Source organism: Poecilia reticulata, linkage group LG8 (genome assembly GCF_000633615.1).
Source record: "Poecilia reticulata strain Guanapo linkage group LG8, Guppy_female_1.0+MT, whole genome shotgun sequence".
Lineage (NCBI taxonomy): Eukaryota > Metazoa > Chordata > Actinopteri > Cyprinodontiformes > Poeciliidae > Poecilia > Poecilia reticulata.
In genome coordinates, this window is record NC_024338.1 from 16,925,926 (window position 1) to 16,948,412 (window position 22,487).

The following is a 22,487-nucleotide window of genomic DNA, read 5'->3' on the forward strand; positions in this document are numbered from 1 at the left end:
AATGAACTACATTACTGTGTGCAATATCCAGTGTCACATTTTTGCTTTAATTCTTAAAATAAATGTAATTTTTGGTATCCTAATGTACTGAAATACACATGCAGACAAGTACTACTTTTCAACCAGTGAGGTTTTCAAACTATATCAAGATAATCTGCATATTAGTTCATTTCTGTCAGTTAGTTTGTATATTTTGAACAGATAATATGACTGAAAGCTCTACAGGAGCTTGTTGAGTAAATGTTTCAAACACGAGGCTCGGGGGCCAAATCTGGCCCGCTGCATTTTTTTATGTGGCCCTGTAGACTCCAGGTTTATGCATAAATAAAACCTTCAAGATAGCAGGTGTGTGCTTAAATACTATTTTATTAAATCAAAGTGGCTTTTATTTGTCAATACTTCTAGTTTTACTACAATTGTGGAAATTCACACAAAATCAACAAATTGCATAATTTTTAGTGCTAATGCATAATTGAGTTTATTGAAAATTTTCCAGAAAAATGGTCAAAAACATTGGTTCAAAGTAATGCCAAATCCAACCTGCAGGTGGCAGTATTTTTTACTTCTTGATGTCAAGTTATAGATCAATTATTTTCGAGTAATAAAAAATCTGATTTGCTAAATATTGCAAAATTTCCAGCAAATATTTTTAATTAGCAATTTATTGCAAAAAAATGGAAATCTTGCAGGGATTGATTAATGTAAAATTTTTTAAAATATGATTTAATTTTAAGAACTTCTAACCGTTCATCGGGTTAATTGATATATTTTGGCTCTTTAATAGCATTTGTGACGTTAATGTGACCCAAAATGAAACGAGTTTGGCGCCACTGCATCAGTGCCAAGAGTCTAACGGTGGTTAAAACAGGAAGATGTTTTGAACAGCTGTGTTTTTAACTTGTGTGCCAGTTTTGTTTAAAGTTTTTCTTCCTCTTATCGAATGCTTTCAAGTGTGTCACATGCAGAAACACTTTGCAGCTCGATCTATAAAAGGAGTCTAGCAAAGTAAGCGGTCCGCTGCTCTCAAGGCCGCGTTGCCTTCAATACGCGTTTAAGGCAGCACTAAGAGCCAGGGGACAGTTTTATTAGCTGATTTATTGTGTCTGATGTGTTTTAGTTTTTTTTTTACTCGTGTACATATAAAGCAGCTGAAATAAACAGAGTAAATAGTGTGTTATTCATCATTATCTTCATTAATGTAATATTAGAAAACTGGGCAAGTAAAAGGCATCAAAACAACATGGAGGATGAGACACAGGAAGCAAACAATTTGATGTTTTACTGGATTTCTATTGGTGATGGTGGGTGTGACTCATTCCTGTTCAGGCAGACAGAGAGATGTGAATAAAAGAAAAATAAAATAAGTTTTTTCTCCTTTAGGTTGTGAATCCGTAAACCTAAACGCTGTTGTGTGTGGATTCTGGTCTTCACACAGATTGTTGGAAGTTTGTTTCTGGGAGACCAGAAATATTTGAAACGTTTCAGTATCTACAAAACTTTTGTCAACATTCTGCAAACGTAGTGAGAAAAAAAAACAATGTCGTATTCGTTTCCAATTGAGAAATTCACATTTGCATAAGTTTGTTCACTACAATTCACCAACTACTTCCTGTTTTCTTAGTGGTTTGCTCCACATTCAGTTGGTGATCACGTGATTCGTGTAGTGGAAAAATAAAAGCATTTCCATTGCAATTTTGAAAAAATAAATAAACAACACTTCATGCTCGTGTCAAATCTTAATAAAAAAAAACGTGAATTTTTCAAAAATTGGCATTTCTATTAAGCAAATTTATTTCTGAAATGTTAAATTGTGCAATTTTATGGCCAATGGAAACTGTCTTTTTAAAACTATGACATCATTGTTCCATGTCTCTCCTATGCGTTCCTCACTGGCACCATTTTGTGTTTTTTTGCATTGTTCTCTGCCAGTTTTACATCGCCACCTAATGGCCCGGCATACCTACTACACCATTTTCTGTGGTCCTGCATTCTGTCTTGCGGATATTTTTCTTAATTGTTTACAAAAATGCTCCATGATTACTTTCGTTTGTACTGGGATTCAGAAGTAAAAACTAAAACCATGTTCAGAAGCTGATGCTATTTGTGAGCAGATTTATTATTCCTGGCTGATGTTTTTGGTCGAGTATATTGTTGATCTGATAATGTGACCAGTATTCCAGGTTAAAGAGATGTGAACGATTGTAACTGTACCATAAGCTTTAAATAAGGTGGCATTTTAACCTCTGAAAATATGTCTGGTGTCAAATAAACATAAAAAGGTCTTATTTTATTATGGCAACAGTTTTGTTTTTGTCACATCAAAACATCCAGAAGACTTTGACAAAAAAAGAAAAATCCTGACGCCGACATTTAAAGAATGCACTAAAAACATAAACAAGTTGCTTGTCTGCAGTCATGCATGCCATCTTTCTTCATCTTGCCGTTTTTCTTTTGCATTATACCTCTTTGGATCCCTCAGTTCTCTCTCCCTGCTCTCTTATCATCCATCTTCCTCTAATGTCAGCATGTCATTCCTGCACTCTGCTCTCCTGCCGCTCATTCACTCTCCCCTCACCACTCCATTCTCTCTGCAGGGCTCCATCTCGCGGTCTCCTCAAATCAGATGGTGATGGCTCAGCCCCGCCCGCTCGTTACAGGACGGCTGTAAAGGACGGGGGAGGAGAGGGAGAAATGGATCTCCCCTCTCTGCCTCTGTGTTCAGGCCGTCCTGGAGACGATTCTTAGCCCACATCCATCTCTATTAGCAGGACAGCACACCGGCCTGCAAGCACCCACTTTCTGGCTTGTATCTGGTTTCACTGCCTTCTGTTTTTCCAGGTGGGGACGAAAATCTGGAAACAAAGATGTGCAGCGACGGAGGAAAAAGCAGAGGATAAAGGATTTAAATCTACTGAAAACGAATTCCAAGCTGGAATCTCCTGGATGATATCAGGGGAAAAAGTGTGGACTGTGCATCTCACCATGTGCAGCCCATAAAAACACCCTCGGTTTTATGACCGCAAAAGAAGAAAACACAAAATGTGTAGCGAAGAAAAAGACTTTGAAGTTCAGTCTGAGGGAATTATGTCACGGTTCCACAAAAATAGATTTCTTTTTCTTTTTGCAGATGCAGTTCAAGAATAAATAAAAACCTGATCTGATCTTCTGGTTGTGTTTTTATCATTTTATCTCAGAGATGTCAAATTCATTTTCATTTTGGGCCAGATCAAACATCTGAATGCTCTTAAAGGGCCGGTTCTGCCAGAATGCGTTGATAAAACCCCCATAACTGCTAAAATAACAATAAATAGCTGTTTCTTAAAATTAAACAATACTGAACATATTTTCAGTCCATTCAGGATGTTTTTGTGATTGTTTTTGTGATTTTTCTGGTGCTAGAAATATTTGAAAATAATTATATTTGTACTAATGTATGATGCTAAATGTGACATTTTTTGAATCGCCACATCGATCACGAACTATAACTTGACATCAAGTAAGGCTGACCAATGTTTTCGGTCGTTTTTAAGAAAAACGTGCAGCAAAAATCCTAAACAAATGTGGGAATCTGTAGATTCTGTGTGAGTTTTACAGATTTGTGGAAAACTGGAGGGACTTATTGATGTAACTGGGAGTCTAAAGGGCCACATATAAAGCAGAAAGCTGAGGTCGCTTCTCCCTACATCCAGTGGGTGGCGCAGGTTGCTACAATCAATAGTAACCACACAGGCACATCCGCTAGAAGGAAACAAGCGCACCCAGTATAAAACTTTCATTCTATTGGCTGAGAGGTTGCCAGGCAACGGTGCATTTTTGTTCCAAGCACCAGCAGAAGATGATTGGAAGTGAGCAGAGACAAACAGAAAGGTTTTAAGGAAACAGAGTGAATAATTGAAAGAGAGCAGAAGTTTTGAGAAGAAAGACATGAAGTCCTGCTTTCAAACTGAAAATGTGCGCTCTCGAATTATAGCAGAAAAATACCCCATAAATTCATGAGGGGGATTCTAACCGCTGCTTTAAGATAGATTTGTAAAAATCTAAACGGTAATAAATTTTCACCTCCTCTGAGTTTGATTCAGTCAAACCCAGAATTAATAATATTAATAAATTAAATTCTATGCTTGCAGAGCGAAAGAGCAAAGAAAGCCTCTCTGCATGCTGGCCGACAGACTTCTATGCCACAAATTTAGAGAGAAAATATTGTTTGGTGAGTGAAAATCTAGTTAAGCTTCTGTTCTCAGAAGTATTACGTCCTCATTCCTGATTCCCAAGAATTGGGAAATCCAGGAAATCAATGTGGGAACTTTTGGCCTCGTTGAGACGCCATTAGGAGACGACAGTTTGCCTGTGGGGATAATTTCAGGGAAACGGTTCAGCAGTGGCCTTGCTTCTGAGGGAGTGATGGAGGAGCGCAGGTCAGAAGTAAATGAGGTACATTTGGCTTTGCTACCAGCTGGCCCAGTCCAGTACACACACACACACACACACACACCCCCCCACACACACACACACACACACACGCACACACACACACACACACACACACACACACACCAAGCCTTCCATTTTCCATCCACGTCTGTCATTGTGCCTCATCAGGGCATGATGGGGCAGGGTAAACCTCAGGGGCAAAGTTCAGGAAGCAATTAGGGGAAGTGACTGCACACCAGTGGCTGAAACTCCAGCTCCATTCTGGAAATGTGTCTGTTTCTCAGAAGGTCTCCCTCGTTAAATCATTAACCTCACGACTGGAGGCCACTAAGGAGGAAAAGAAACACAGTCGTAAGCTAGAAATTTAGATGACATTTGCGTCAGAAGAGCATATCAGAGCAGCACAGGAAGAGTCCCCCGTAGATCAACAGAGGCTTGCTGACCTCTGACCCTGAAGTCGATTTCACCTTCACACATTTATCTCCCAAATGTGGACAGGGAGGTAAAGCGCTGTTGAGGCATTTTATCTCTGCAGCAGCACTTAAATAAGATTCTTTATTTTAAGTTGAATTTTCATTCAAATTAAAGTTGTGCGATTTGACAATAAATTTGCTTAATGAATCCATGGCAATTTTGAAAAACAAAATGAAAAAAAAGGTGCAAAACTGCATCACATGATCAACAACCAGATGTTACCACTGGTGGAAATGACAAAGAAGATGACAGGAAGTGGTAGGAGGATGACACCTTATTAACTGATTAATCTTATTCATCTATGCATTTCTATTTTAATAGAAACACAGCAATTTTCTTTTTAGTTTAGTAAAATATTAACAAAGTTTGTAACAGAAATGCAGGTAGTGTCTTCCTACATCTTTCTTATGCAGCATGAAGAAGTGAATCCTAAGTTTCAATTTATGTCCAGGCATATTTACTGGCAATTATTGCATTTTATTGTCACAAATATTATAAAAATCACATTTTCATTTCCAGAAAATGTATCCTAATAACTTAATATAATTTTCAATTTCAACAATAGTGTGAATTTAATTCAAACCTTTTGAAATTAATCATTGTGATGCCATAACATACACTGTTTAAGTTTTTAGAAACTTGGTTTAGGGGAAATGCTTTATGATTAAACGCATACAAAGCAAAAAAACAAAACAAAACTTGTACATTCATCCTAAATTATAAATTATTTGTATGACATAATCCTGAAATCAGGAGATGGAATTCACATCTTTTGGATTGGAAAACATTATAAATCCATTTCTTTATCACTTTTAAGAAGCAGAAACATTTAACAAGGGAAAGTTTAACCAAAACATCAAGGAAGTGACAAAAGAAGCACAGCACTTGAAGCCCTGCAGATCTCACTGGTCACAATTAAGGTCATTAGAAACAAAAACTGGGCCAAACGTTTCATTTATGGGACAGTTTTGAGGCCAAACACGATGCGGACCAAAAATAACTCAAAGATCGATCACACATGTACTTAAAACAAACCCGCTTCCAAATCACTTATCTTTTTTGGAATGTATTCATAAAAATAGCTGGTTTTGTAAAAAAGAAGAAGAACATATAAACTACAGATAAATATGGAGGAAGAGGGTTTTGGAACGGCCTATTCAAAGTCTGAACTTGAGATACCATAAATAAGCTGTTTATTCTTAAAAACTCAAATTAAAACAACTCTCAAAAGACGAGTTGAGGGAGTTTTTCTCACAGAGGTCCAGTTTGTTCTGAGAAACTGTTGAATGTATTTAGCATTTGAAAGCTAAATTGGACGAATCTTTGACGAAGTTTTTCTGTAACATTTGTTATTTCGTAAAAAGCTGCTGGCTGAATTTTGGTGCAACAGTCGGAGTCGAACTAAAACTCGGTCATGTGGAAATTATTTTATGAGCTCTTCATGTTGCAGTGCAGGTGAAAACATTTTCCAAGTGGCTTGAAAAGCTCATCCATTTCGACAACTCAGCCCCGATAAGACGGGTTATTTTGCACATGACAGGATCCATCAATAACGAGCGGCTTCGATACGGTCATTACCATCATTTCACTGCCAGCAGCTATTTGACACTCCGACCAGAGGTACTTTTCCTGCCGAGGAAAACGAACGCCTGAGAGGAGAGACCTGCATGAATGACAACAACATAACGCGAAGTAAGGAGGTTATTGAGATGCATGCTGGGTAAAGACGGATGAGAAGGCGCCGCCTGCAAAACAGCGAATAAAAACCAGGCGAATGCATACAGATTTCAAGTTATGCTAAACGGACACATCCAGTTTGTTACTCCTGGGTAAACACACACTCTGGACGACACACACACACACACACTGATGTTTATTTAGCGTCTGTGCTGAGGATTTCCAGGACATCGGAGGCCAACCGTGAACATGACCGGTTATGGTCTTTGATCAGCGCCAGTGAGACAGAAAGCATGATGGGATGGAAACACAAGATGACTGCACACCTAACAAACAGCACTTAAAGATGCCCACTCGTCTCTGTTACTGCTGCCTGCAGTAATGCAATCAAATCAAGATGAGGAAATACCAAAACATGCACACAATTCTGCATGTTCGGAAAGCAATTAAGGCGTTTATTATGCAGTAATATCTAATTTAACTGAGCTATTTGTGGAAGTCCAGACCACAGGAAGATTATCCTCTGCAGATAGAGGACGCCTGGGTGAAGGTGGAGGAAAAGGATCAATTTATGTTTGCTCACGATTCAATATCTGCCATCCAGCTAATATTATTGCTCCAGTTTCACAGCCTGGTTTGCTCTCAGTCGATACCGACACAAATCTTCAACGCTTCTTTACTCTTAGATCAGATTTTCTTCATGTAGGGGCTTGCAGAGGTTTCCATGCATATTGAACTTGTGTCACAACCACAAAGTTTGTTGTACTTTATGACGATATAAAAAGAGCTGCAAGCTTTAAAAATATTTTACTTTTTTTTTTTTTAATCTGGAAAGTTTGGCAGGAGGTTTACCAGCTTTGCACATATTTTTAGTGGGTCAAATCCAGTCAGATTGGATGGAAAGAGTCAATTTTTAACTCTTGTTCCAGTTTTCAATTTTAGATTTATGTCTTTGAGCTTTGACTGGGCCATTCCAACACATGAATGTAATTAGATCAACTCCACTGTAGCTGAAAATGACCGTCTGTCCTCCAATATTTTTCTGATTATTTGTCCATCCATCTTCTCTGTGCCTGCAGGATGATGCTGCCACCTCCATGTGTCACTTTATGTCAAAGTTTAAGCACCTTCTCCATATATTTGCAGCAGAAAGTTATTTTTACGACTTTCTACCACTCTTCCATAAATGGCAGCAGATGTTTCATATTTTTATCCTTTTTCTCTCACTTCACATTCACCTGCACATTTTGTGTTGAGGGTTTTGTTAATTTCTTTTTCTTCTACAAACTCTGAACACACATTATGTGCATGTCTGGCTCTTGTGATGATCACAGTAACAATTAGGAGTTCATAATGGCACCATAATTGATTAATCATCAACGAAAGGCAGATTTACTGACTCAGGGCTGATCGTAATGTGCAGTTTCCAAACCACAGAATCACATCCGTCCTCGTTCACCAACGGGGAGCGAGAGCAGCTCGTCTTTTTAGACGATTACTGTGGTTAGCTGAAGTGTCGCAGTGAGAAGGACGGAGCGAAGGAAACGGATAAACATCTTTTCTCCCATTAAAGCTGATAACCGAACGATCTCATCTTCACTCTGACGACGCTTCAAACGCAGCTTTCTGTTCTCATCGTTTTCAAGGGAATGATCAATAAAGTAACTCAATACGACAAAACGAATGAGCTACTACAGTGCAGCTAAACACAAAATACATCGGAAAACCAAACCTTAGCAGACATTAAATGAAGAGCTAAATGTTGTCTCCCTGTCCCGTCTGCTGAGTTTGATTCAGTTTTTGTAACTGAACACAGTCTAGGGAATACAGCCGTTCAGCAAAGGAAAGAAAGACTTTGAATCCATGTCAGCTCCTGCCGGTAAACGATAAACGACTTCCTGTTATGGCAAGGAGGGTTCTTTAAACTGTGTCCAAAATCCATTTTCCTCCTCAGGAAGATTAAATTATGGATAAAGCCAAAAACAGCTTTGTTGTCATCGCTGAGTTTCAATTGGATGAGACGCCGTGTTTCCACCAAAATGGATGAAAAACAAAAATAAAACAGCCCTTATGAGGAGTATCCACCTGTTGGCTCGTTTTTACCCTTTTTGTTGCTTTTACGGATCAATTATGAGCAATAAAATCTGATATTTTGACAGAAAAATATCAGTCTAAATGTCAATAAAATTGAAAAAATATGTAACATAACATAAGTTGATCGACGACGGATTTGTAGAAGCAATAAAAAGAGTAAAATGTTATTTTCTGAAAACACATAATATCTGACACACAACTAAACAACCCCTTAATGTCATCTCATATTGGTTGCACCAATATGTGCAAGTGGGAATTATTTGTATTTTTATCAACATAAAAATAAATAAGAGGAATTGGGGATGGAAATGTTTCACATACTGCTCATGGTGTTAAACGCTGAAGGCTAAATAACATCAGGTTGGAATATTTGTGCCAAAACATTTTCTTTTCTACCGTGAGCAGGCATTTGGAGCGTTTCCTTCATCGTCTCCAGCTCATCTTTCACAGCCGCCGTTGCTCTGTCGGGAACCTGCTGCACGGCTCTCTGAAGGTCTGGCTTCAACATGCGTCGCTTTTCATTTCACTTTCACTACGAGAGGAAAAAATAGCTCCTTACAATGCATGATAAATAGGAAGGAAACATCTGGGCTTCAGAGTATCTTCAGTGTATCTTTGCCAGGGTCAAACATGATACAGGTTTAATGACGCAAAGAGCAAAACCGATCCAAACAGTCAATCACTTCTGCTTGGCGCTGGTTCACTTCCTGATTGCATGAGTGAGACAAACAGAGCACAGGTTAGCACCACTTTGAAACATCTGAGAAAATATGTAAGTTTTCAAGCTGCGTCTGTATAAAACACAGATGTTGCAGACAAAGAGAAGCCTTAAACACAGTATGACCCCAGCATTATGTTTTAACCACTCAGTCATTCCTTATCTTCCTGCTGCTGAGGTGACAGATTCAGTCACTGTGACGCAGCACGTTTTAGGGAACCTTAGCGGTGCTGAGAAACGGCACCACATGTTTTTAGCAGACGTCCAGGCGAAGATTAGCACACCTGTTACACATCTAAAAACTGGAGTTATTGCTGCTATTCAGCACAGAGGATGGCATGCGTTCAGTCTTCACAAATCATGTCCAGTGTTCATGCTGAAGGCAAAACCTGCACAGGAATATGCAGATTCCAGTGAGTACGCCGTCTATACTTTGTTTTATCTAACTCTGGTGTTTCCTCTGCCTTTTGTCTCTAAAATAAATACCCTCTGGGTCCAGCATGATGCACTTAAAAGTGACCTGCTATGCTTCCTTATAGCATGTTTTTTTTGTTCTAAATCTTTTTTAGATAATATTTCAGTTTGTGTAGTTTGTGCTCCTGTCAGAATGAGCTGTTTTACGGCGTCCTGTCACTTTAAATCCACAGTGGCACACCCACTAGAAGGAAAGAAGTGCACCCAATATAAACCTTTCATTCTATTGGCTGAGGGGTTGCCAGGCGACAGTACTTTCTTTGTTCCAAGTGCGAGCAGAGAATGATTCGCAAGCGAGTAGCGAGGTTTGCGAGCGAAGGTTTGATCTGAGCAGAGACAAGTTTTGAGCACTTGGAGAACGGTTTGAGAAAACACAGTGAGTATTTGACAGAGAGCAAAAGTTTAGAGGACAAGAATTCAAAGTTTTGAGAAGAAAGACATAAAATCCTGCTTTCAAATTGAAAATGTGTGCTCTCGAATTAAGGCGGGAAAAGTCCTCCATATCACACCAGCCGTTCTGGATCTCAGCTCTGGTTGCTAGGTGACGGTCTGGGCTTCACTGGGATTGCTAGGCAACGGGTAGTTCCTACTGATTTGTGACGTTACATTCTGGGAGGTTTATGAAACGGCTCATTTTCCAGACACAAAGAACAGAAACTTTCTGCTAAAAACCAGCAGCGCGATTTTTTTCTCAGTGTTCTGAGAAGCACAAAAGAAGTTTAAAAAAGTGAAAACTGTGAATTCTGAATAATAGTTTGGAGTTCCTAAGGGGAGAAAATATACAGTATTTACCCCTTAAGAGACATTTTAAAGACCTTGCTTCAGTTTTTCTACCAAGGTGTCATAATATTTCCCTGAATTGCTGCTCTGCTTGTCTCCCAGGACGTCCAGCTGGACAAGTTCTGAACAAATGCTCGAGCTTCAGCTGAGAAAAAAAGATCACAACTAATTATATGAGCCATATGCTTTACCTCAGCATACATTAACTCACAGCTTCCTTCATTAAATGAATTACGATGATCTATACAGAGAATAAGGAGCCCTAATTCCCGCTTTTCTTACATCCACGTGTTCCTTGGCTTGTGGAGTAAACGGCTCCCTCAGGATCCATGTTCATAGAGCCAGATCTTTCCATTTAAGTTATTGGAAACTTTTCCAAAATCCAGCACAGAGTCCAAATCAAAGACTTTTCATCTTGCAGTTTTTCTCTTTGTTCTCAGCCATAAACCTCCAGCGCTCTTAATGAGGCAGACATGTAACAGGTTAAAAAGATTATAATAAATCACATGAAGAGAAGACGTTTCAAAGCAACTATTAGGAATTAATATCAACAAAGGTTTGTATGAAAATGTTGTGTTTATCTATTGAAACCATCTATTTACATCTTTGGCAAGAACTGATAAACACCAGATGAATTTACATGATGTTTTGCTAACATTTTATATGAATAAACTGTAATAATGACCAACAAACATCCATAATCAAAAACACTGGAGTCTAAAACCAAAGTAGGAAAGTTGAAAGTACAGACGACCCATATATTTTTCCTCAATAAAAATCCTTGTAAAATATTTCCTTTTTGCTTTTTCAGCAATAAATTATACATACAATGTTACAATGAAACAAAGCAGGATGAACTCATTATTTTAGATTGTAAAAAGAGTAAATCTTGTTAGAAATGTTCAATAAATGTTGCCAGAATCCGTTTTTTGAGGAATGAAGTTGAAGAAAGTTTGTGACCTGACTTCCTTGAAAACAAAAACATTACTAATTAAAGAAAAACACTTTGTCTTGCACCTAAATCTTTTTATTTATTTAATTCATAAGAGATATTTAATGAAACAACAAAAAACATCAAGCTTCATGAGCTCCATTTGCTGGACGATTACATTTCTACAATTTTTAACTGCATTTTTGGGCCCAAACAAAATGGTACCAAGGACTATTAAGAGTCCCCACACCACACTTTGGCACCTGATCTAAAATATAAGGGTGATTAAATTTTAGCATTCAGTCTTTATCAGTCAGAAAAATCACCTGGACTGTTTAGTTACAGCTGAACTCAGTGAAATCTCATCTGGGTACCTCGCCGAAATTCACCGACCTCATAAGAGTGACGCATTTCTTCACCTTTGAAGGGATCTGCATAAGGTGGATTTACACACCTGTTTTCATGGCACATCTGGATCCCGGGATTGGCGCCGTGACCCAGAAACTTTGACAATATGGTGTGTCAAACTGATGGCAGTAAAATTTATGAGATGATTTATCTACTCCTCATTCTTTAACTTAAAAAAATGCAGTTATTACAGGAGTGAGACTTTTCACATAAATCAGGAAGACAGCGTGCACGCTTCTGAAAAAAGGCACAAAATTTTTACATTTCTTCATTGTGGCTCGTCTTTTGACAAATTTTCTTCTGCCTCTATCTGCACCGCTCTCTTCTGTCAACTTTCCCACTTTACTTTTGTTTTCTTTGCCTTGTTATTAACCTCTGTGTTGTTTTGGGGGTCTCGGCGTGTTGTTGCGTCTTGTTTTACTTCCCCTGCTTGTCTGCCTGTGTAATTGCCCTGATTGTTCCCACCTGTGTTCTGTCAGCCCCGTTTTGCTTTTTCTCTTCTCCTCGATGCTCCAGCCCTGAAATCCCTGCGTGACACGTAGAGGAACCCTGCAAACGGACATGTTTGACATTAACGGCTTTCTTTCATTTCAGCGTTTCTTTCTCTGTTTTACAAAGTTAATTAAAGTCTTTTGTTCCTTTTTTTTCTCCAGGAACAAAAGACGTCTTGCAGTTGGGTCATCTCTGTAACCATGGTTATTATTGTTAACTAAAACTAACAAAACAATGAAAACTGAAATTGAGAAAACGTTTTTGCCAACTGAAATAAAAAACAGCAATTAATAGGGAGAAACTACGACTCACTGGAAATATAGTGAGTATGTATAAAACTAAAACATGCTGAAATTATAGTTTTTATTTATGAACCAATGTCAGTTATCACCAAATTACGGTAATCCGTTTTCCTCCTGGTGGCGCTTGTGCTAGTCTGAAAAATGGCGACGAAAAAGTTGGGAGAAAACATGCGAGTCAGGTTGTTGTAAAGTGAATTAGACAAACAACAAAACACAATGACATAAAACCACACTATAATGAAAACCCCAACACTATTATTGTCGTGATGATTTAATTAAATGGACCCAATTGCAGCAGGCAGGATAAGTAATGAGAAAATTTAACAAAAATACAAGAATCCATCTTACAAAAATGAGAAAGTCCAGGTTAGCAGAAAATATCAAAAGAAAAATCCAGCAGGAGATAAAGAGGAGATAACAGAGGAAACGGGGAGGAGAGAGGAGACGAACCGGCAAGGAGTGACCGACAATGAAGTGCTTAAATACTGGGAGACTGACTGCTGGAACCTGGGCTAATGAGCTAACTGACTGCAGGTGTGAGAGGCAGAGAGTACACAGGTGAACAGGCAAAAAACACAAACACCAAAGAATAACTGGACTAAAGGAACCTAATAAAACTACAACAGAAAATAACCACAACTTGAATCACTAGGGAAGAACAGAAGTGAAAAACAAGACAGAGCTTGAGAAAAAAAAACTAAGGAACACCAAAAATGACCAAAATCAAACTCAAACAACCCCAGATCCTAACAATTGTCCCAATTGGCCGATTTCAGAAGAAGACGTGGCTCTGGTTCTGCAGGAGGTTTCTTCTTGTTACAAGGCGTTTATTTTTCTCTCTACTGAGAACTGAGGCAAATATTTAAAAACTCTGAAAAATAATAATGATTAAACCTGGATTTAAGTTAATAAACTATTACCTCTGACTTTTGTCACAGTCAGGACCCAGAAAACATTTGGCATGTGAGGTAACAGCAAGCTTATGATGACAGGCATGGACAACAGTGGGTATGAAGTGTCTAATGCACTGCGCTACACTTCACTGAGCATGGAAATAGTCTCATATCACAGGGCTAAAAGAAGCTAAAGAGAGAGAAAGCTGCTCTGCTTCCTCCAGCTGACACAGCTGGCCGACCTCAGCGTGAAGCCGCTGTGAAGATCTGATTAAACGGTTTGGGAGGTATGAAAATGGCCAGGCGCAGAGCTACAAATCCAAAACCATAAAGGTGCCTGGGAAGAGGCGCGCTCACCGCGTGTTGTCTGTCTCTATTCCTGTTCGTCATGCTCTCTCAGAGCGACTCGCTTTACAAGAAAACCCACAAAACACCTTCTGGCTTTGTAAATGTGAGGAATAATTTAAACAGTTTTGTTTATGATTTTAAAAAAAGGACGGAACAGACAATACATCCTGAAGAAGCTCCGGTCAGTCAGTGTAATCTCTTCTGCTGCCATAACAGCCAGAAAATACAAAAAAAATAAAAAGTCTCAACACTGGAAAAATGAGGCTGGTTCAGTTTCTTCAAAGAAGGACCATTCTGAGCTGCTACACAGACTGCTACAGGAGACCCTTCCTACTGACAGCAAGCAGCGTTAGATAATTTCAATTTCCCTCTGACATCAATACTTCTTTTAAATTAGAATTGCCTCATAATTTCAATGGGAATTAGTCAAGAATTTGACTAAATTGCAAAACCCCAAAATCTTATCAATTATTTTTGTCTGGGTTCGATTGCAAATATCTCAGTACACATGAAATGAGACTAACTTAAAAGTAGCTTTGTAGCAAGACATAGAGGCTTTTTTAAAGTAAATAACTCCTTAATACTGATGAAAAAGTAGCAGATAAATTGTCTTATAAAATGGAGAAATGTCTTGTTATAAGATCTGCCAAAGGAACTGGGACTTTATTTTTATCAATATTAAGGGATTATTTACTTAAAACAAGCTCCTATATTTAAAATGTTACTTGTAAAATAGTTTTTGTCTTATTTCAATATGTTTGCATTAGAAACTAGATAAAAAATAGAAAACTCCAAAGCTTTAAATTAGTTTATTTATGAGTCACCCTGAGCTCAGTTGGTGTCATTTGAACTCTTTCCAGGTGCAAATTAATGAATTAACAGTAGTAAGAAATAGACATTTGTGATTTCAGTCACAACAGATCCTAAAGCAGCATGTTGCTTGTTCAAATCATTCAGATTACCTAATATTATCAGACAGGTTTTACTGAAATAATTTATCTATTTCACAGGTTTGGCAGAAATCTTTCTTATTTTTTCATTTAAATTATGAGTTAAGGATGGGAATGGCACATCCAAGCAGCCAGGTTTTTGGCTGATACTAAAATATAATAACCTGAGACATTTTTTTTATTTAAAATTAACATATTGATATACACAAAGGTTTTGCAGGAAAATTATTTGGAAGAACAAAAATTATATAGCATATATCTTCTCTCAAATACAGTTTACTGCATCATAAGCAACTAAGCATCAATCAACCATCCAAAACATGTCAAATTTGAGGCCCATGGGCAAATATTAAGTCCAATCAATGCAGTTTTACTGCCAAATTATATCAATGAGTCCCTCCAGTTTCTGGAGATTTATCGTAGAAATTCACACAAAATCAACAACTTTTTTGCACTAATCAATAATTGGGAGTTTATTGCAGATTTTTCTCAAAATTTGTCAAAGACTTTACTTGTACTAAACATTTGCCTCAGCCTTAATTGATACAGCGAGTAATAAAAAGTCATATTTGCTGAATAATTAAGTGCACAAATTAGTACCATAAACACTTTGACTTTTATTACAAAATAATTACAAAAGTATCACAAAATCCTGGAGGAACTGAAACGATGTTAAATAATATTAATTAATTATCAGAACTTAGTGATATTTTAACAGTTTGAACAGGTTTTACCAATACATTCTGGCATAACCGGCCCTTTAAGAGCTTTCAGGATCTTGATTTGGTTCAAAAGGAAAATGAGTTTGGCACCAAACAAACAATAAACAAACAATAAACAACAATAAACAACAATAAACAAACAATAAAAATATATTATCTCTGTAAAAATACAGCACTATACTGAGCCAATCTACTTCATTAAACCTCGATAAAACATTATATTTGATTATTTTCTAAAAAAGAAAATATTGATCCACTCACTTTGGTTTCTTGTTCCACAGATTTATATGTGACAGAAATGAAAACATAAAGAAACCTAAAAGGACACAAACAGGTTTTCATGCTAACGTTGAAGCAGAACTGCAGCTGCTAAATGGATCCAGATGAGAGACTCTTCATGATGCAGCTCCAAAAGCAGATGAGTCATCACAACCATTGTGTAGCCATCACCTGAATATTAATTAGCATTTGGGATAATAATGATTAATTTAGCAGTTTGGGCATGACCACTTCAGAGCACTGTTTGTCACCCTGCTGCACATGTGCAGAGGGATCGTTTCCGAACAGACAGGTTGAGTCCTGGGGGATTTTACGGAGCGGTCCTGAGTCGGTTCACTGTATTTACCATGAACCAGCACACCGAACACGCCCATTCCTGCTAAAACCAGACAGAAAAACTCCAAGAGTAAGCAGGTGCACCGTTACATTTCAGGAGTTAAAGAAAAAAACGTCTGGTCCTGTTTTTGTCTTTACATGGCTGGACCCCCTGCTGTCGCCATGTGGGGCAGCAGCAGCAGCAGCATGAAAACTGCAGGCTGTAAAACAGGTGACCCCTCGCAGCATACCTGGCAACCAGAAACCCACAGGAACAGGGCACAGCTTGTATTTACACAGGTGAAAGTTTAGACATCTGAAACAAACAGCATCTCTTTCAACAAGACGTTTCATATCTTGTTTAGGTTTTTGTGGCTGCATTGAGAAAGCATCAGCTGGTAATTCGGTATTTAACGGAGCTGCTTAGCGATTCAGTAACGGTAAAAAGGAAGATTGAGGTTCAGGAAACCTTCATTTTCCTGAGAAGAGTTTATCTGTATAATCCACAGATTGCTCTGTGGCTTATCTAGATGTAGTAAGAGCAGATAAAACACGAGCTGCAGAGATTAGGCTGAAGCTGCAGTGATAACGTCTTTAGCTAGTAATAAAATCTAGCCTCCTGTCTTTAATGGCTCACTGTTCATCCTCAGCCGTAGGACAGATAAACAACTAAATGATTATCTAAATACCTGGGACGCACCTGTTCGGAAACTGTTGAAATGTCAATTAATTCTTAAAATGTAATATTATTGGACGTCTGTTCAGTTCCTCCAGGATTTTGTGATACTTTTGTGATTATTTTGTAATAAAAGGCAAAGTGTTTATGGTACTAATTTGTGCACTTAATTATGACGGTAAATGCGACTTTTTATTACTCGCTGTATCAATTAATGCTGAGGCAGATCTTTAGTACAAGTAAGAAAGTCTTTGATATATTTGAGAAAAATCTGCAATAAACTCCCAATTATTTATTAGTGCAAAAAAGTTGATATTGTGTGAATTTCCACTATAATTCTCAAGAAACTGGAGGGTCTGATTGATATAATTTGGCAGTAAACAGATAAAAACTGCACTGATTTGACTGAAAACTTAATATTTAAGCACATTAGTGTTTAGTCTAAAATCTAGAGGGCCACATAAAAAGCTACGGCGGGCCGGATTTGGCCCACGGACCTCGAGTTCTCATTATATAAACCTGATGGTTAAATGTCACAACTCTAGCTAATTATCTGACCCCAAAAATGTCAGCGTAGATGAAAAAAATGATTTCTCTTAATATGCTTTCTGGGTTTTCCATCCATCCATTTTCTTATACCCTTGTCCCTTAATGGGGTTGGGAGGGTTGCTGGTGCCCATTTCCAGCTAACGTTTCAGGCAAGAGGTGGGGTCACCCTGGACAGGTTGCCAGTCTGTTGCAGGGCAACACAGAGACACACAAACACGCACACACTCGCACCTGGTGGCAATTTAGACATACCAATTAACCTAACAGTCATGTTTTTGGACTGTGGGAGGAAGCCGGAGTACCTGGAGAAAGCCCACCATGCACAGGGAGAACATGCAAACTCCATGCAGAAAGACCGGGGCCGGGAATCGAACCCAGAACCTTCTTGCTGCAAGGTAACAGCTCTACCAACTGTGCCACTGTGCAGCCCTTCTGGGTTTTCTCATATTGCTAATTTACTATCATATCTTAGAGAAACAAATTCGTCTAACTGATCTAAATCCACATTGTTTTCTGTCTAATGGCTTATAAACTCTTTCTTCCCAATCAATTGTGCTGCTGCAATGCGATATGTGCATAGAAGGTGCATGTAACCCACCTGGAGCTTTGTCAGTGCTCATCTGTTTATCCATATCATGATGTATTGACCTCATACTCTAAAGGCAGTTTTCCATATTTGGTTGTCTGTTGGATATGTTTCCTTCCCATCTGATACACTGACGTCAGAATCAAGAGAAATGTTTATATCTGATTTATTTTTCGTGACATTACAAGAAAACCATATTGATAGAAATGCCAAAAAACATGATCCAAAATTATTTGAACATGTTGGCATAAATAACATGTTTTTTTTTTTATTTACTAAAAAATGCTGTTTGTGATACGCCAAAACTCATAATTACATCTTTTGTTATATTTTTCACCTGCTGGGTTGATGACGCGTTTTGGTCCATTCTGTGCTGGAAGCGATAGAGTAAACACATAACCTTTACTCGAGTATTTGTTTATCACGTTGCAGTTGACTGGTGTAATTTTAGATAATGCCACATGGTGTCACTGTTGGCTGTAATAAAAAAAAAAACAAACAAACAAACAAACCAAAAAAAAAAAACAGTAAAGTGAATCTAGATCGCTTCCCACACACACTCACACAAAAATAAGAGTGCAGTGGAACAGCGCCGGATCCGAACACAACTTCTGAAGGACCTATTTTGTGCCCTCAACATTTCTCTGCGGAAGACTGAATCATTTTTATGAGCAAAACTAACAAAGGCTATAACAGGTGATCGTTACCTTAACGAGCTAAAACCAAACAGTTTTTATCCGCAGAATGCCTTGACAGAGCAGACGCTGCCGCTGGAGACTCTTTAAATGCTAACGGATCTCTGCGCCAGTTGTACGAAGCCCGGATCGGACACAGAGCCATAAAAGTTCTTACCGGATCACACAGTCCGACCGAAGGAAGCAGCAGCAAAACACCAGCTCTGATAGCCAACTCTGTCCTCCTCTTCTGTTTGGTCCTCCTCATCTCAATTTGAAAAGGCTTAACAATCGCTGTTTTGGCTATAACTGTAATTGGATAATTAGACGTAATTTACCCAGAATGCATTGCAGCCTGAACAACATGGTTCATGTGACATTTGATTTAATTAAAAATATTTAAATAACAAACATATATTATTTAAATATTATTTTTAAAATATTACATTTTTAAATATTTAATATTTCGTTTCAATATTTCATATTTAAATATTTTATTTAAATATCGTCACATGAAAAACTAAACAGACTACAGTATTATTACTGTGTTGTTTTTACATCCAAATAAATATTTCTCAAATAAAGTCTAATCTTGGATCCTTTAGAGGAGGATGGAAGCAGAGGGAGAATCGATGAGTCGGAGCTTGAAGGCATTCAGGTCTCTACGGTGAAAGCTAATCGCCATGTGGCAGCTGCACCGGGAGGCTGCTCCCTCTGCTGATAATCTGCATGAAGACAGATGTCAACATCAGGAAGATTGTTTGAAAAGGAAATTAGGACGGGTCTGAAGCAGGTAGAAACTGTTTCCCTGGTGACACCAGCTGTTGTATACCACGTCTTGGATCGATATCCATCAGCGTTGTGTTTTCTTGAATGGAAAAACTAATCAACAACTAACACGATTACACTTCCTGAATGTGTGTTAGTGGTTTTAGAGTGCTTTTCCCCAAATTAGTATCATTTTGAAACAAAAATAAACACATAAAAATGGTGAAGCAGCTGGTTTTAGCGTGGATTAAACTTCAGCAAAACATCAGAGGAGTTTCCACAGAGAGAGATTTTACTACATTTGATCAACATTGAAAAATCACTAAGAGGAATTTCACAGTTTTACACTTAAAACAAGTTACCATATATTTCTGTGCACATTTACTCTAGAATCAGAGAACAACATTTCTGTCACTAAAACTTTGGCGATCATGACAAAAGGAGCCATTTCTGACTCAGCTGAGTCGACCCCTGGTGGTAGAAAACGGTCCTGCATGCTCCCGGAAGGAAAACGAAAACACATTCTTGGTATTTGCTCTATGAAAAAAAGATATATGAATAATTCATAATCTTAAGGTCGGGAACACCTGCACATGTTTTGTTGAGAAATCAGTTTGTGTTCAGCCACTTCTGCAGAAAGGTTTTGAGGCGATATATGTGGCGCACTAAGTGGACAGGTGTTTCCAATGCTCCCTCCATTTACATCCAGAAACATTGAAAACATACTTTAGCATAATGAGGTCCAGCAGAGCAATGCCACGGTCTTCAGTGATCAAGAAGAAATGTTTTCTCTTTGCAGTCACTGTCTGATTTTGTGTCAGTTGTTGTTCCTTTTGTGTTTCACTGAGATCATTTCATGTCTCATTTTGAGTGAACTGTGTCTTTTTGTGGTCGTTTTGCATCTGCTGTTGGTTGTTTTCGAACTTAATTGTAGATTTTTTTTTCTCTTTGAGGATAATTATGCTCAACTTTGATCGTTTCTAGTCAGATGTTGCCCATGTTGATTCAGTTTTACATCACATTTGTTTTATCTTACGTCTTAATTTCTGCGTTTTCTTTAGTTCCTTTCATTACAGTTTCTCTTTATTTCATGCTGTACAGTGTTAACATTTTGTGCTGCGTTTTTCTTGGTGATCTTTTAAACTTTTTATTGAAAATGCATGAGTTAGACCAGGTTAAAGTAGTGCAAAACTGTGAAGTGGAAGAAAAATGAAACTTAAAAATAAAAATCACATGTAAATGAATTCCTCCAGGGTTAACGTTTCAGCACTTCATCTCTCAGGACATTTTGGCTCAGTTTTTTATACCAAACAGCTAAAACTGGACGGGGAGAGCCTGTCAACACCAATTTTTAAGTCTCCACAAAGATTCTCAATTTGATTCAGGTCTTGGCCACTTTAACACATGAACATACTTTGATCAAACCAATCCATTGTAGCTCTGGTTGTATGTTTGGGGTCACTGTCCAGATGGAACGGGAACTTTTAGCTCCGTCTCAAGTCTTTTGCAGCCTTTAAGATGATTTCTTCCAGGTTTTAAACTGAATTTAGCTCCATCCATCTTCCTCGCCCCTTCTGAGGAAAATCTTTCCCATAGCATGATTCTGCCAACATCAATTTACGCATCACTAGCTTTCTGCCACACACAGCGTTTTGTATGTAGGCCAAAAAACATCTATTTTTGTCAAACCTGAGCCGCACACTTTCTCTGCTGTACACTTAACCACTTCTGATGTCTTTTACTCAGCAATTGCTGGGTTGCAGATGACGTAGCACCAACATCACCCAATGCAGGTGGAGGTCAGGAAGTAAGTGCAGTTTGTTTACTTTTGTTGATCCAGCATCAAAACGCTTAAAGTCTGTGTCGTGTGCAGTTCTAATAGAGAGAAAGATAAATGGTATTCTGTGAAGGCAGTTGGTCACAAAGGAGTTAATTTTTAAAAAACTTACCAAAAAAAGAGGAGAAAAGTGGATCAACAATCTACAGCTGAAAACAGGAGGTGCAGAAACTAACAATGCCAGAGTTTGGAGCACTTTCTAACATTTGCATCGTTTAAATTATATTTTCAGATATTTTATTGGACAGTTACTTAGAAAAACAAGGTAAGGTAACATGATATTTTTGCGCCCTAGCTTGGTTGAACCGTGTTTTAATGGGTTTCTGTGGATCGCTGCGAATGTTTGACCTACATTGTAGAAAAGCAGAATGACTCAACATTAACATCCAACTCCAGCATGAATTTGGGTTTACAGAAGCTAAATTAATTATTTACCAGGAGATCCAAGCTCATAGAAATAACACTGGTTAGCTTGTTGTTAGCGATAACATTGTTATCGTAGACTAATTACTTTAAAAAGCACAACTCACTACTCACCTGGACAGAAACAAGTCGGCAGCCATTTAATGCTTCTTTTGATCCTAAATTTGACCCAACCTGAAACTAAATGATTGTTTGCTTCCAGACTTTTGAAAACTTTCTTCTGGCTCGTCGTATAACATGAGGTCTGTGGCATCAGACCTCATGCCCTAAACCCTCTCAATGCCGGGTAAATCAGAATACAAATGCATGCCACACTTTTCAGATTTTCATTTGTATTACCTCACTTCACCTTATGCAGTACTTTGTGTTAGTCTGTCAATTGAAAATAAAAATATATTATAAAACAAAGTCGGGAAATGGAAAATGAAAACGTTGAAGCCGGGCTTCATGTGTGTGTGTGTGTGTGTGTGTGTGTGTGTGTGTGTGTGTGTTTTAACTGAGGGAGCCCTGGCTCCTTGACCTTTGACCTGCTGGATCCTCTCACTAATCTGTGTGAAATTATTCCAAACAAGACAAGATCTTCACCTTCAACATGATCCACTGATGTAATATAAAGATTGTCTATAATATAAGCAAATAAAAAGGGATCAACTTCGATTTAAATGATATTCCAGTCGGTGTGATCG